We start from the raw sequence: 16,413 nt of genomic DNA, 5'->3' as shown, positions 1-16,413 counted from the left end.
GGGGATGAGTCTAGACATTGATCTTACTGTGTTTGCAAAAATTAGCCCAAAATGGATCAGAGTCCTAAATGTAAAACACAAAATTATAAATACTTAGAACTCAATAATAAGGAAACAACTGATCATACTTAAAAATATACAAACTATTTGAAGAGACATCTTACCAAAGAAGATATACAATTTCAATAAGCATTCACAAATATTTACAATATTACATGTCATTATGGAATTATATATTAAAATAGCAATGCAAAACCATTACATACTTACTTGAATGGCCCAAATCTAAATCACACAGCTATAGAAACATGAAATAACATGCACAAAGGAGACTGGTGAATAGTCTATGTTGTATCCATACAATATAACACTGTGCTAAGTCCCTTCAGTTGTGTCCCACTCTTTGTGACCCCATGGACTGTAGCCCACCAGGTACCATTGCCCATGGGATTCTCTGGGCAAGAATACTGGAGTGGGTTGCCATTTCCTTCTCCAACATAACACTATGTAGTCATGAAACCAACAAACAAAACTAAAAACTTTTCTTATGATACTAATTGATTTAGAGGATACATAAATAAGTTTAAAAAACAAGATACAAAAGGATATATAGTGTGATGAACTTATTTTTACAAAAAGAAATATATAAAGATAAAACAGAAACAAATAATGTTTATCTAAGGGTAACTGGAAAATCCCATGGATGGAGGAGCCTGGTAGGCTGCAGTTCATGGTGTCACTAGGAGTCGGACACGACTGAGCGACTTCACTTTCACTTTTCACTTCCATGCATTGGAGAAGGAAATGGCGACCCACTCCAGTGTTCTTGCCTGGAGAATCCCAGGGACAGAGGAGCCTGGTGGGCTGCTGTCTCTGGGGTCGCACAGAGTCGGACATGACTGAAGCCACTTAACAGGAACAGCAACAGCAAGGGTAACTGGGGATACAGTGATGCCAGTGGAAATTTATTTGAGAATACATTTTTCATATTGTTTGTCTTCTGAATAACATAAAATTTGATATATTCAAAAATTAAAACTGATGAAAAGAAAATTGATGAAGAAAATTCAAACCCTTTAATTGATTATAATCCATAAAAAATTGGCTTGACTATATCAAATTATTGTGTAACTACACATAAAGAATGATACATTTAAATAACTTTTATGTACAAAACTATACATCCTTTATGAAATCAGCAGTTTTAGGTAAGAATAGTGAAGGCAATGGCACCCCACTCCAGTACTCTTGCCTGGAAAATCCCATGGATGGAGGAGCCTGGTAGGCTGCAGTTCATGGCATCACTAGGAGTCAGACACGACTGAGCGACTTCACTTTCACTTTTCACTTTCATGCACTGGAGAAGGAAATGGCAACCCACTCCAGTGTTCTTTCCTGGAGAATCCCAGGGACGGGGAGCCTGGTGGGCTGCCGTCTATGGGGTCGCACAGAGTCGGACACAACTGAAGTGACTTAGCAGGTAGCAGTGTCAAGAAACATTTTCTGTAAAGGGCAAATAGCAGATGTTTCATGCTTTGTGGGTCACATAAGCTCTCTGGTATTCTTTGTTTTTTTGTTATTTGATTTTACAACTTTTCAAAATGTGACAATCCTTCTTAGATTGAGATACAATAACAAACTTTGCAGGAGTGTCCTGTGAGTCATATTTTGATTACCACTGTTCTGTTGCTGCTGCTGCTAAGTCACTTCAGTTGTGTCCGACTCTGTGCGACCCCATAGATGGCAGCCCACCAGGCTCCCCCATCCCTGGGATTCTCCAGGCAAGAACACTGGAGCAGGTTGCCATTTCCTTCTCCAATGCATGAAAGTGAAAAGTGAAAGTGAAGTCACCCAGTCGTGTCTGATTTCTAGCAACCCCATGGACTGCAGCCCTCCAGGCTCCTTCATCCATGGGATTTTCCAGGCAAGAGTACTGGAGTGGGGTGCCATTGACTTCTTTGGCCACTGTTCTATATTTAAAGAAAATAAAGAAACATAACAGTCAAATGTAATTTATGAATCTTGATTGGATCCTAGAATGAAAAACAACCCAGCTATAAAAGTTATTTTGGGAATGACAGGATAAATGTAAATGTGGCACAGTATTAAGATTCTTTTGAATTACTATTGCTTTTCTCATTAGGCATAACAATAGTGTTGTGGTTATACCAGAAGGTTTTATTTTTAGGTGATATTCACTGAAATATTATGAAGTGCAGGGTCATGTTAACTGCAACTTGCTTTTAAATGTTTTAGGAAAAGTAAATGGAAATAAAAGATACCAGGAGTCAATGTGTGCATGCTAAGTTGCTTCATTTGTACCTGACTCTTCACAACCCCATGGACTGTAACCTACCAGGCTCCTCTGTCCATGGACTTCTCCAGGCAAGAACACTGGAGTGAGTTGCCATATCCTCCTCCAGGGGATCTTTACAACACAGGAATCAAACCCTTGTCTTATGTCTCCTGCATTGGCAGGCAGTTCTTTACCACTAAGCACGGCGGGCGGCAGTGTGGCCAGCGGCTGCGACCAGCGCACTAAGCGCGGCCGAGAGGAGCTACCTGACATCCGAGGTCGGGGCAGAAGCCGGGAGGACCCCATGCCCGAAGGGCAGCGGCCAAGAGGAGTTACCCCACGTCTGAGGTCAGGGGCGGCAGCCGGGAGGACCTATCCCTTGACCGAGGTCAGGGGCGGCTGCCAGGAGGACCAACCCCACGTCCAAGGAGTAGAGGAGCTATCCCACGTTGAAGGTCAGGAAGGGCGGTAGTGAGGAGATATCCCTCATCCAAGGTAGGGAGGAGCGGCTGTGCTTTTCTGGAGCAGTCGTGAAGAGATAACCCATGCCCAAGGTAAGAGAAACCCAAGTAAGATGGTAGGTGTTGCAACAGGGCATCAGAGGGCAGACACACTGAAACCATACGCACAGAAAACTAGTCAATCTAATCACACTAGGACCACAGCCTTGTCTAACTCAATGAAACTAAGCCATGCCTGTGGGGCAACCCAAGACGGGCGGGTCATGGTGGAGAGATCTGACAGAATGTGGTCCACTGGAGAAGGGAATGGCAAACCACTTCAGTATTCTTGCCTTGAGAACCCCATGAACAGTATGAAAAGGCAAAATGATAGGATCCTGAAAGAGGAACTCCCCGGGTCAGTAGGGGCCCAATATGCTGCTGGAGATCAGTGGAGAAATAACTCCAGAAAGAATGAAGGGATGGAACCAAAGCAAAAACAATACCCAGCTCTGGATGTGACTGGTGATAGAAGCAAGGTCAGATGCTGTAAAGAGCAATATTACATCAGATCAGAGCAGATCAGATCAGTCACTCAGTTGTGTCCGACTCTTTGCAACCCCATGAATTGCAGCACGTCAGGCCTCCCTGTCCATCACCAACTCTCAGAGTTCACTTAGACTCACGTCCATCGAGTCAGTGATGCCATCCAGCCATCTCATCCTCTGTTGTCCCCTTCTCCTCCTGCCCCCAATCCCTCCCAGCATCAGAGTCTTTTCCAAGGAGTCAACTCTTCGCATGAGGTGGCCAAAGTACTGGAGTTTCAGCTTTAGCATCATTCTTTCCAAAGAAATCCCAGGGCTGATCTCCTTCAGAATGGACTGGTTGGATCTCCTTGCAGTCCAAGGGACTCTCAAGAGTCTTATCCAACACCACAGTTCAAAAGCATCAATTCTTCGGCGCTCAGCCTTCTTCACAGTCCAACTCTCACATCCATACATGACCACAGGAAAAACCATAGCCTTGACTAGATGAACCTTTGCTGGCAAAGTAATGTCTCTGCTTTTGAATATGCCATCTAGGTTGGTCATAACTTTCCTTCCAAGGAGTAAGCGTCTTTTAATTTCATGGCTGCAGTCACCATCTGCAGTGATTTTGGAGCCCAAAAAATAAAGTCTGACACTGTTTCCCCATCTATTTCCCATGAAGTGGTGAGACCAGATGCTAAGATCTTTGTTTTCTGAATGTTGAGCTTTAAGCCAACTTTTTCACTCTCCTCTTTCACTTTCATCAAGAGGCTTTTGAGTTCCTCTTCACTTTCTGCCATAAGGGTGGTGTCATCTGCATATCTGAGGTTATTGATATTTATCCCAGCAATCTTGATTCCAGTTTGTGTTTCTTCCAGTCCAGCATTTCTCATGATGTACTCTGCATATAAGTTAAATAAGCAGGCTGACAATATACAGCCTTGACGTACTCCTTTTCCTATTTGGAACCAGTCTGTTGTTTCATGTCTAGTTCTAACTATTGCTTCCTGACCTGCATACAAATTTCTCAAGAGGCAGGTCAGGTGGTCTGGGATTCCCATCTCATTCAGAATTTTCCACAGTTTATTGTGATCCACACAGTCAAAGGCTTTGGCATAGTTAATAAAGCAGAAATAGATGGTTTTCTGGAACTCTCTTGCTTTTTCTATGATCCAGCAGATGTTGGCAATTTGATCTCTGGTTCCTCTGCCTTTTCTAAAACCAGCTTGAACATCAGGAAGTTCACGGTTCACATACTGCTGAAGCCTGGCTTGGAGAATTTTGAGCATTACTTTACTAGCATGTGAGAGGAGTGCAATTGTGTGGTAGTTTGAGCATTCTTTGGCATTGCCTTTCTTTGGGATTGGAATGAAAACTGACCTTTTCCAGTCCTGTGGCCACTGCTGAGTTTTCCAAATTTGCTGGCATATTGAGTGCAGCACTTTCACAGCATCATCTTTCAGGATTTGGAATAGCTCAACTGGAATTCCATCACCTCCACTTGCTTTGTTCGTAGTGATGCTTTCTAAGGCCCACTTGACTTCACATTCCAGGATGTCTGGCTCTAGGTCAGTGATCACACCATCGTGATTATCTGGGCTGTGAAGATCTTTTTTGTACAGTTCTTCTGTGTATTCTTGCCATCTCTTCTTAATATCTTCCTTTCCTGTTAGGTCCATACCATTTCTGTCCTTTATCAAGCTCATCTTTGCATGAAATGTTCCTTTGGTATCTCTGATTTTCTTGAAGAGATCCCTAGTCTTTCCCATTCTGTTGTTTTCCTCTATTTGGTCTTGTAGGTCTTCACAGAACCGTTCAACTTCAGCTTCTTCAGTGTTACTGGTTGGGGCATAGACTTGGATTACTATGATATTGAATGGTTGTCTTGGAAACGAACAGAGATCATTCTGTCATTTTTGAGATTTCATCCAAGTACTGCATCTCGGACTCTTTTGTTGACCATGAAATCCCTCCATTTCTTCTGAGGGATTCCTGCCCACAGTAGTAGATATAATGGTCATCTGAGGTAAATTCACCCATTCCAGTCCATTTCAGTTTGCTGATTCCTAGAATGTTGACATTCACTCTTGCCATCTCTTGTTTTGACCACTTCCAATTTGCCTTGATTCATGGACCTGACATTCCAGGTCCCTATGCAATGCCATACGCAAGGCAAACCATTCAGTATCACAGTAATCCAAGTCTATGCCCCAACCAGTAACGCTGAAGAAGCTGAAGTTGAACGGTTCTATGAAGACCTACAAGATCTTTTAGAACTAACACCCAAAAAAGATGTCCTTTTCATTATAGGGGACTAGAATGCAAAAGTAGGAAGTCAAGAAACACCTGGAGTAGCAGGCAAATTAGACCTTGGAATACGGAATGAAGCAGAGCAAAGACTAGTAGAGTTTTGCCAAGAAAATGCACTGGTCATAACAAACACCCTCTTCCAACAACGCAAGAGAAGACTCTACACATGGACATCACCAGATGGTCAACACCGAAATCAGATTGATTATATTCTTTGCAGCCATATATGAAGAAGCTCTATACAGTCAACAAAAACATGACCGGGAGCTGACTATGGCTCAGATCATGAACTTCTTATTACCAAATTCAGACTTAAATTGAAGAAAGTAGGGAAAACCACTAGACCATTCAGGAATGACCTAAATCAAATCCCTTATGATTATACAGTGGAAGTGAGAAATAGATTTAAGGGCCTAGATTTGATAAATAGAGTGCCTGATGAACTATGGAATGAGGTTCGTGACATTGTATGGGAGATAGGGATCAAGACCATCTCCATGGAAAAGAAATGCAAAAAAGAAAAATGGTTGTCCGGGGAGGCTTTACAAATAGCTGTGGAAAGAAGAGAAGTGAAAGCAAAGGAGAAAAGGAAAGATATAAACATCTGAATGCAGAGTTCCAAAGAATAGCAAGAAGAGATAAAAAAGCCTTCCTCAGCGATCAATGCAAAGAAACAGAGGAAAACAACAGAATGGGAAAGACTAGAGATCTCTTCAAGAAAATTAGAGATACCAAGGGAACATGTCATGAAAGATGGGCTCAATAAAGGATAGAAATGGTATGGACCTAACAGGAAAGGAAGATATTAAGAAGAGATGGCAAGAATACACAGAAGAACTGTACAAAAAAGATCTTCACAACCCAGATAATCACGATGGTGTGATCACTGACCTAGAGCCAGACATCCTGGAATGTGAAGTCAAGTGGGCCTTAGAAAGCATCACTACGAACAAAGCTAGTGGAGGTGATGGAATTCCAGTTGAGCTATTCCAAATCCTGAAAGATGATGCTGTGAAAGTGCTGCACTCAATATGCCAGCAAATTTGGAAAACTCAGCAGTGGCCACAGGACTGGAAAAGGTCAGTTTTCATCCCAATCCCAAAGAAAGGCAATGCCAAAGAATGCTCAAACTACCACACAATTGCACTCCTCTCACATGCTAGTAAAGTAATGCTCAAAATTCTCCAAGCCAGGCTTCAGCAGTATGTGAACCGTGAACTTCCTGATGTTCAAGCTGGTTTTAGAAAAGGCAGAGGAACCAGAGATCAAATTGCCAACATCTGCTGGATCATTGAAAAAGCAAGAGAGTTCCAGAAAACCATCTATTTCTGCTTTATTAACTATGTCAAAGCCTTTGACTGTGTGGATCACAATAAACTGTGGACAATTCTTCAAGAGATGGGAATACCAGACTACCTGACCTGCCTCTTGAGAAACCTATATGCAAGTCAGGAAGCAACAGTTAGAACTGGACATGGAACAACAAACTGGTTCCAAATAGGGAAAGGAGTACGTCAAAGCTGTGTATTGTCAGCCTGCTTATTTAACTTATATGCAGAGTACATCATGAGAAATGCTGGACTGGAAGAAACACAAACTGGAATCAAGATTGCTGGGAGAAATATCAATAACCTCAGATATGCAGATGACACCACCCTTATGGCAGAAAGTGAAGAGGAACTCAAAAGCCTCTTGATGAAAGTGAAAGTGGAGAGTGAAAAAGTTGGATTAAAGCTCAACATTCAGAAAACAAAGATCTTGGCATCCGATCCCACCACTTCATGGGAAATAGATGGGGAAACAGTGGAAACAGTGTCAGACTTTATTTTTTGGGCTCCAAAATCACTGCAGATGGTGACTGCAGCCATGAAATTAAAAGACGCTTACTCCTTGGAAGGGAAGTTATGACCAACCCAGAGAGCATATTCAAAAGCAGAGATATTACTTTGCCAAAAAAGGTCCGTCTAGTCAAGGCTATGGTTTTTCCTGTGGTCATGTATGGATGCAAGAGTTGGACTGTGAAGAAGGCTGAGCGCCGAAGAATTGATGCTTTTGAACTGTGGTGTTGGAGAAGACTCTTGAGAGTCCCTTGGACTGCAAAGAGATCCAACCAGTCCATTCTGAAGGAGATCAGCCCTGGGATTTCCTTGGAGGGAATGGTGCTGAAGCTGAAACTCAAGTACTTTGGCCACCTCATGTGAACAGTTGACTCATTGGAAAAGACTCTGATGCTGGGAGGGATTGGGGGCAAGAGGAGAAGGGGACGACAGAGGATGAGATGGCTAGATGGTATCACTGACTCGACGGACGTGAGCCTGAATGAACTCCGGGAGTTGGTGATGGACAGGGAGGTCTGGCCTGCTGCGATTCATGGGGTCGCAAAGAGTCAGACACAACTGAGCGACTGAACTAACTGAACCTGGGAAATCTCTCCAGGAGTCAATAAATATCCTTAAATGATTGAATGGATGTACCTTTAATTTACTCAGTCTTTTGCAAAAATGCTGGAGAAATGAAAGATCATGAGAAAAAAACCACCAGATTCTAGGCAGGTATGGATGATATCAAGCCTCTAAAACTGCGTTTAAATTTATTACTTTTTAAAGATTTGCATCATATGTGAATAATAAGATAATAAGAGTCATCATGAAAATTATTTTTTTGTTTTGAATCAGAATTTTGAATCTAGAAACATGGAAACTCTTAGTCAAACATGTTCATTTTTGCAGATAAGGAAACCACTGCCAGGAAAGGCTTTGACCTGTGTCCAAATGCATCAAACAGTCAGTGTAAAAGTGTAAAAGATCAGAAACTATAATGCTTAGTACCTGTGTCTTTCCACTGTTTCGAAGCTGTTTACTATAGCTCAAAGTTACATATTTGATAAAGCCCTCATTTACTTTAATTCATCAGATTAGCTTTCTGATAAATTCCTTCAAACACAGCAAAATGTTTAGTAGTTTTCTATTTGTGATTACCATTGTGTGGATAAAGACAAAATGAATAAGTTGAACAAATCGGAGAAGGCAATGGCACCCCACTCCAGTACTCTTGCCTGGAAAATCCCATGGATGGAGGAGCCTGGTAGGCTGCAGTCCATGGGGTCACTAGGAGTTGGACACGACTGAGTGACTTCACTTTCACTTTTCACTTTCATGCACTGGAGAAGGAAATGGCAACCCACTCCAGTGTTCTTGCCTGGAGAATCCCAGGGACTTGGGAGGCTGGTGGGCTGCCATCTATAGGGTCTCACAGAGTCCAACATGACTGAAGCAACTTAGCAGCAGCAGCAACAGATAAATTCAGGTTACATGTGCAAACAATTCGATAAATGTGTTCCTAAAAATTCAGCCCTTAGCCTCTCACCTAAACACAGCAAAATAAACTTACTTAACATTATAAAGTGAGACAAAGGGACCTTGATTTTTTTATTTGTGGTTCATATTGTGAAGCATAGGAGATATTCCAAAAGAAGTCTATTTTCAAAATTCTCAATATCTTGTAGAGGCTCCTCTCTGAATCAGAACAGCTTTTCTTTCTCTAGTCCCAAAGAAAGTGAAATTCAATGTCATCCAATGGATGACGAAATATACCACGCTCAAAGGTAAGGGGGGTAAGGTGGGATTGTGGAAGAGGAAGGAATTAAAGGACTTTAAGGTATAGAGAATCCATGGTGGAAAGAGACTCATCAGAGACTAAGTGAAATAGAGGATTTTTTCTCCCCCTAGGACAACTAGAGGGATGGTTTCACGGTTGGCTTTGAGAGAAGTGAAGAATCAGGTGTACTGAAGATCCACTTACATTTTATGGATACAAATTCCCTTCAATTTTATATTCAAAATTACTTCTTCAATTGAAAAAAAGGAATTGAAGGGATTCGTGCATTGATAGTATCTTTGAATCTCTAGTAGCTGGAATTATTAAAGTTCCAATTAGATTATATTGGAGTTTGACATTCAAAGACACCTCTGTTAAAAAGAGGTTGCTATGTAGTCTGCTCTGCAGATACCTTTGATGTCTTTACCAAAAGATATCTTTTCAATGTAAAAAGAAAAGAGCAGTGGCTGTCCGTGTTGCCTTCGGTGTGAGAATGTGCTGGAATATTTTATTGTTGGGTTGGCATTGAAGTCTGCTGTGAAATGATTTTTATGAATGCCATTTCCTAGGAGGCTCACAGAACTGAGAACTGCATGTCATGAGGCCATGATCTCAAAGACCAGAAATCAAATAAATAAAATCTTGGGGAATTATGGTCTATGAAATATATTTTCTTCCCAAAATGAGTCCATTGTTCACTTTGATGTTGAGTTTAAATGGATCATATGAGAACAAAAAAAATACATCTATCTTTAAGTGGTAACAACGTTTCATTTAAGAATTTTCTCCATGAAAATACTATCTGAGGTCTAAAATTCTAGTATAAAAACAAGGAAATAGTTACCATGGTAGAAGGACATGATTTAACACATAGTTTTAAAGCTTTTGATTTAATGATGTTCATATTTAGGAAATGAGAAATAGCAATTTAGAGATTATTATCCCAAAAGGGTATATGCTTGAGGGTTCCTTTCTAATAGCCTATTACAGGGGATTCTCTTTAAGGAGAAGTAGTTTAACTGTAAGACAGAAAAGTCAAATATAGAAATTCTGGCAAATGTTCAATAGGTCAAGTTCAAGGAAAACTTATCATTATCTTCCAGATAATTTCAAGCAAGAGGCACATTTTAGAACACAATGAGAGAACAAAGATCAACAAAACTTCATATTCAAATGAGACACAGAAACTCTTCAGACATTCATATTTGGACAGACTATTAGTTTGATTCATTCAGTTGCTAACTACAATGAATTGGGCACACTTTTGTCACATGGATTAAAATTTCAAATAATGGGGATAATTTGTAGTCATGAGCTGAGCCCAACTGACTGAAATCTAAAAATAATACATACAGAATTTTTAAATCTCTAGTAAAAGGAAAAAGGAAGTTCCTGAGTAATTTTTTTCCTACTGGAGTGTTGTGAAAGTCAACTGAGATATTTGATGAGATAGTATCATAAATAACTATACCAATACTAGGAAAAATTAATCAGTGGTAAGCATAAATAAACATTCAATTTTCAGGCATAACATTTTGTTGTACTTCAAAGATTCTGTGTCTTTTAAAAATTGAAGATTTGTGGCAATCCTGCATTGTCAGATGATGGCTACCATTTTGTTAGGCAACAGAGGATTTTTAAATTAAAGTAATGGCTGTCTAGGGAGGCCTTACAAATAGCTGTGAAAAGAAGAGAAGCGAAAAGCAAAGGAGGAAAGGAAAGATATAAACATCTGAATGCAGAGTTCCAAAGAATAGTGAGAAGACATAAGAAAGCCTTCTTCAGCGATCAATGCAAAGAAAGAGAGGAAAACAACAGAATGGGAAAGACTAGAGATCTCTTCAAGAAAATCAGAGATACCAAAGGAATATTTCATGCAAAGATGGGCTCGATAAAGGACAGAAATGGTATGGATCTAATAGAAGCAGAAGATATTAAGAAGAGATGGGAAGAATACACAAAAGAACTGTACAAAAAAGATCTTCACAACCCAGATAATCACGATGGTGTGATCACTGACCTAGAGCCAGACATCCTGGAATGTGAAGTCAAGTGGGCCTTAGAAAGCATCACTACGAACAAAGCTAGTGGAGGTGATGGAATTCCAGTTGAGCTATTCCAAATCCTGAAAGATGATGCTGTGGAAGTGCTGCACTCAATATGCAGCAAATTTGGAAGACTCAGCAGTGGCCACAGGACTGGAAAAGGTCAGTTTTCATTCCAATCCCAAAGAAAGGCAATGCCAAAGAATGCTCAAACTACCGCACAATTGCACTCATCTCACACGCTAGTAAAGTAATGCTCAAAATTCTCCAAGCCAGGCTTCAGCAGTATGTGAACGGTGAACTTCCTGATGTTCAAGCTGGTTTTAGAAAAGGCAGAGGAACCAGGGATCAAATTGCCAACATCTGCTGGATCATAGAAAAAGCAAGAAAGTTCCAGAAAACCATCTATTTCTGCTTTATTGACTATGCCAAAGCCTTTGACTGTGTGGATCACAATAAACTGTGGACAATTCTTTAAGAGATGGGAATACCATACCACCTGATCTGCCTCTTGAGAAATCTGTATGCAGGTCAGGAAGCAACAGTTAGAACTGGACATTGAACAACAGACTGGTTCCAAATAGGAAAAGGAGTATGTCAAGGCTGTATATTGTCACCCTATTTATTTAACTTATATGCAGAGTACATCATGAGAAATGCTGGACTGGAAGAAACACAAACTGGAATCAAGATTGCTGGGATAAATATCAATAACCTCAGATATGCAGATGACACCACCCTTATGGCAGAAAGTGAAGAGGAACTCAAAAGCCTCTTGATGAAAGTGAAAGTGGAGAGTGAAAAAGTTGGCTTAAAGCTCAACATTCAGAAAACGAAGATCATGGCATCCGGTCCCACCACTTCATGGGAAATAGATGGGGAAACAGTGGAAACAGTGTCAGACTTTATTTTTTGGGCTCCAAAATCACTGCAGATGGTGACTGCAGCCATGAAATTAAAAGACGCTTACTCCTTGGAAGGAAAGTTATGACCAACCCAGAGAGCATATTCAAAAGCAGAGATATTACTTTGCCAAAAAAGGTCCATCTAGTCAAGGCTATGGTTTTTCCTGTGGTCATGTATGGATGTGAGAGTTGGACTGTGAAGAAGGCTGAGCGCCGAAGAATTGATGCTTTTGAACTGTGGTGTTGGAGAAGACTCTTGAGAGTCCCTTGGACTGCAAGGAGATCCAACCAGTCCATTCTGAAGGAGATCAGCCCTGGGATTTCTTTGGAGGGAATGGTGCTAAAGCTGAAACTCCAGTACTTTGGCCACCTCATGTGAAGAGTTGACTCATTGGAAAAGACTCTGATGCTGGGAGGAATTGAGGGCAGGAGGAGAAGGGGACGACAGAGGATGAGATGGCTGGATGGCATCACTGACTCGATGGACATGAGTTTGAATGAACTCTTGGAGTTGGTGATGGACAGGGAGGCCTGGCGTGCTGCGATTCATGGGGTTGCAAAGAGTCAGATACGACTGAGTGACTGATCTGATCTGATCTGATGTACATTTTAAAAGATATAATGCTATTGCAAACTTAGAAGACCACAATATAGAGAAAGTATAACTAGGAAGCCAAAAAGTTTGTGTGATACACTTTATTGTGATATTTCCTTTATTGCCATGGTATGAAACCAAACCTACAGCATCACCACAGTGGTTTCAAATGAAATCAAGCATTTAAAACAATCTGTCTGTAATTTTATATCCTACTGTATAGATATTCTAAAAATCTGCTATTGAAATGAGGTGAATTAGTAACAAACACATAGCAGGAGATAATGTTGAATCTCAAAATTCAAGTGAATGATAAATATTATGGTAGAGCTAATAAGCAAAGACAATGCTGAAATATACAGGTTGATATAATCCTCTATGTCTCTTTAAAGAAATAATTCTTTAGAATAGATTCTAAACCCAGGATATGGGTCCCTTCCAGTATGCAAGGTCAGGATTCTGGAGACTTGGTGTCCAGCATAAGGACAAGAATAATGACTACTCTAAGAATAATAATATGAAGGCATAATCCAAAAATTTCTACTTTAGCTCTCTTTATTCCCATAACCAGTGGAGGGATTTTTTTCCCCATTAAAAACAAGGCAAAGTAACTCCCCCCAGATTCACATACCTAGTAGCTAATAGAACTCTGGGCCTACTGAGTAGCCTTGAATACCATGCTGCATTGTAGTTCAAATCAGGGAAGATACAGGACCCCTCTTTACCCAGTGGTTATGGGGTCATCACCAAATTCTAAATATAAGATAGTGCTGTGCTGCTCTGAGGGGACTATAATTCTCAAGGTCCTTTCACACTTTTTTGACTGTAAGAGCAGCGATTTTGAAGACTTGGTTTTGGCACCCTCTTCCAGAGAGTAAATTTTGGAGGTAGAAGGAGAAGAGAGAAAATTCAAATCCATGCATGAGACAAGAATGGAGTGCCTTAGTCAACCTGCCATCATGAGGGGGTTGAAATGATTGGCTCTGCCTTCTATGTTCCACGTGCTGAACTGTGCTCATATGGAGAATACCAATGTGTACCAAAAAAAAAAAAAAAAAATTCCCCCCTGGATCAGATAAAGATGAATGGGACTCATACTAAAAATATTCTTCCCATTTGACTGTAATTGGATATTTTAGTAATCTACCCAGAATTATTTTTAAAAAGTCTTCAGAATCAAATACCACAGAAAAGTATCTAAGGAAGTTCCAAGTAGTTATACTAGTAACCTTTCCATCTACACAATTCTCAGTTAAGCAAAATTATGACATAAATTAGAAAGCAGAGCTGCCATTTACTACAGTCATTCCTAAAGAGATATGTCCAATAAATATGATAATACAGATAACCAAATCCTTATCTGGACTTTTTATTGTGAACTGAAATTCATATAGAATATGTAATGTCATTTAAAAAAAAACTAGGGTATTCCTAAAATGAAAGCAGGATTTTAAAAAGCAACAGAAATATGAACATAAATATTCCACTTGACCTCTGTTATAGGTATTTTAACAAACACTATAAGACACCCAAACTAAAACCTAAAAATGTACCTTTCCCTCAAGTGCTCTTTCCTTTCTCACCTCACCTACCACCTTGTGAAGTATTTCCTCTTCCTCAGCCCATTTAATGGAGAAAGAAATGGCAACCCACTCCAGTATTCTTGCCTGGAGAATCCTGTGGATGGAGGAGCCTAGTGGGCTGCTGTCCATAGGGTTGCACAGAGTCGGACACAACTTAAGCGACTTAGCATGCATGCATGCACCGGAGAAGGATATGGCAACCCACTCCAGTGTTCTTGCCTGGAAAATCCCAGGGACGGAGGAGCCTGGTGGGCTGCCATCTATGGGGTCACACAGAGTCAGACACAACTGAAGCGACTTAGCAGCAGCAGCAGCAACAGTCCATTTAATATTGGTTTGAACATTCAGTTATGAAAGACAAAATGTACCTAACATGAAAGCAGATGAATCTAGATATTTAGTCAAAGAAACAGTAATGGCAATTACATATCCTACAAGAGTCTCAAAACTCTTCCTCTCCATTCTCAATGCTACTGGGTATTTAATTCAGGCTCAAAACTCCACTAGCTTAAACTTTTACAGTGGTCTCTTATTTCTCCTACTGCCTCCATATTCTGACTTCATCTTCTAGGCTGTTCAGTTCAGTTCAGTTACTCAGTTGTGTCTTGATTCTTTATGACCACATGGACTGCAGACCGACAGGCTTCACTGTCCATCACCAACTCCTGGAGCCTACTCAAATTCATGTCCATTGCATCGGTGATGCCATCCAACCATCTCATCCTCTATCATCACTTTCTCCTGCCTTCAATCTTTCCCAGCATCAGAGTCTTTTCAAATGATTTGGTTCTTCACATCTGGTGGCCAAAGTATTGGAGCTTCAGCTTCAGTCCTTCCAACGATTAGCCGGGACTGATTTCCTTTAGGATTGACTAGTTTGATCTTCTTGCAGTCCAAGGGACTCTCAAGAGTCTTCTCTAACACCACAGTTTAAAAGCATCAATTCTTCGGCACTAGCTTTCTTTATAGCCCAACTCTCACATCCATACATGACTACTGGAAAAACCACAGCTTTGACTATATGAAACTGTCAGCAAAGTAATGTCTCTGCTTTTTAATATGCTGTCTAGGTTGGTCATAGATTTTCCTCCAAGGAGCAAGAGTATTTTAATTTCATGGCTGCACTCACCATTTGCAATGATTTTGGAGCTCCCCAAAATAAACTCTTTCACTGTTTCCATTGTTTCCCCACCTATTTGCCATGAAGTGATGTGACTGGATTCTCTTAGATTTCTCAATGTTGAGCTTTAAGCCAACTTTTTCACTCTCCTCTTTCACTTTCATCAATCTTTAGTTCTTCTTTACTTTCTTCCATAAGGATGGTGTTATCTGCATATCTGAGGATATTGATATTTTTCCCGGCATTCTTGATTCCAGCTTGAGCTTCATCCAGCTCGGCATTTTGCATGATGTACTCTGCATGTAAGTTAAACAAGCAGGGTGACAATATACAGCCTTGATGTACTCCTTTCCCAATCTGGAACCAGTCTGTTGTTCCATGTCCAGTTCTAACTGTTGCTTCTTGATCTGCATACAGATTTCTCAGGAGGCAGGTCAGGTGGTCTGGTATTCCCATCTCTTTCAGAATTTTCCACAGTTTGTTCTGATCCACACAGTTGAAGGCTTTGGCGAAGTCAATAAAGCAGATGTTTTTCTGGAACTCTCTTGCTTTTTTGATGATCCAGCGGATGTTGGCAATTTGATCTCTGGTTCCTCTGCTTTTCTAAATCCAGCTTGAACATCTGGAAGTTCACGTTTCATGTACTGTTGAAGCTTGGCTTGGAGGATTTTGTGCATTACTTTGTTAGTGTGTGAGATGAGTGCAATTGTGGGGTAGTTTGAATATTCTTTGGCATAACTTTTCTTTGGGATTGGAATGAAAACTGACCTTTTCCAGTCCTGTGGCCACTGCTGAGTTTTCCAGATTTTCTGTCATATGAGTGTAGCACTTCCACAACATCATAAATATCTCAACTGGAATTCCATCACCTCCACTAGCTTTTTTCATAGTGATGCTTCCAAAGGCCATCTTGACTTCCCATTCCAGGATATCTGGCTCTAGGTGAGTAATCACCCCATCGTGGTTATTTGGGTCATGAAGGTCTTTTTTGTATA

At 40.6% G+C, this 16,413-nt stretch overlaps 1 protein-coding gene across 10 annotated transcripts in view; it reads right to left on the bottom strand.

Moving 5' to 3' along the window:
- The window catches only part of LOC147368971 (uncharacterized), a 513,832-nt gene that overhangs the window by 364,280 nt on the left and 133,139 nt on the right, over window positions 1–16,413 (bottom strand). The window lies entirely within an intron of this gene.

This window comes from Bos grunniens, chromosome 7 (genome assembly GCF_055505025.1).
Source record: "Bos grunniens cultivar Pamir isolate PY7600 chromosome 7, Bosgru_T2T1.0, whole genome shotgun sequence".
Taxonomy (NCBI): domain Eukaryota; kingdom Metazoa; phylum Chordata; class Mammalia; order Artiodactyla; family Bovidae; genus Bos; species Bos grunniens.
The sequence above is the reverse complement of the archived record's forward strand: the minus strand, read 5'-3'. Positions and strand labels throughout refer to the sequence as shown.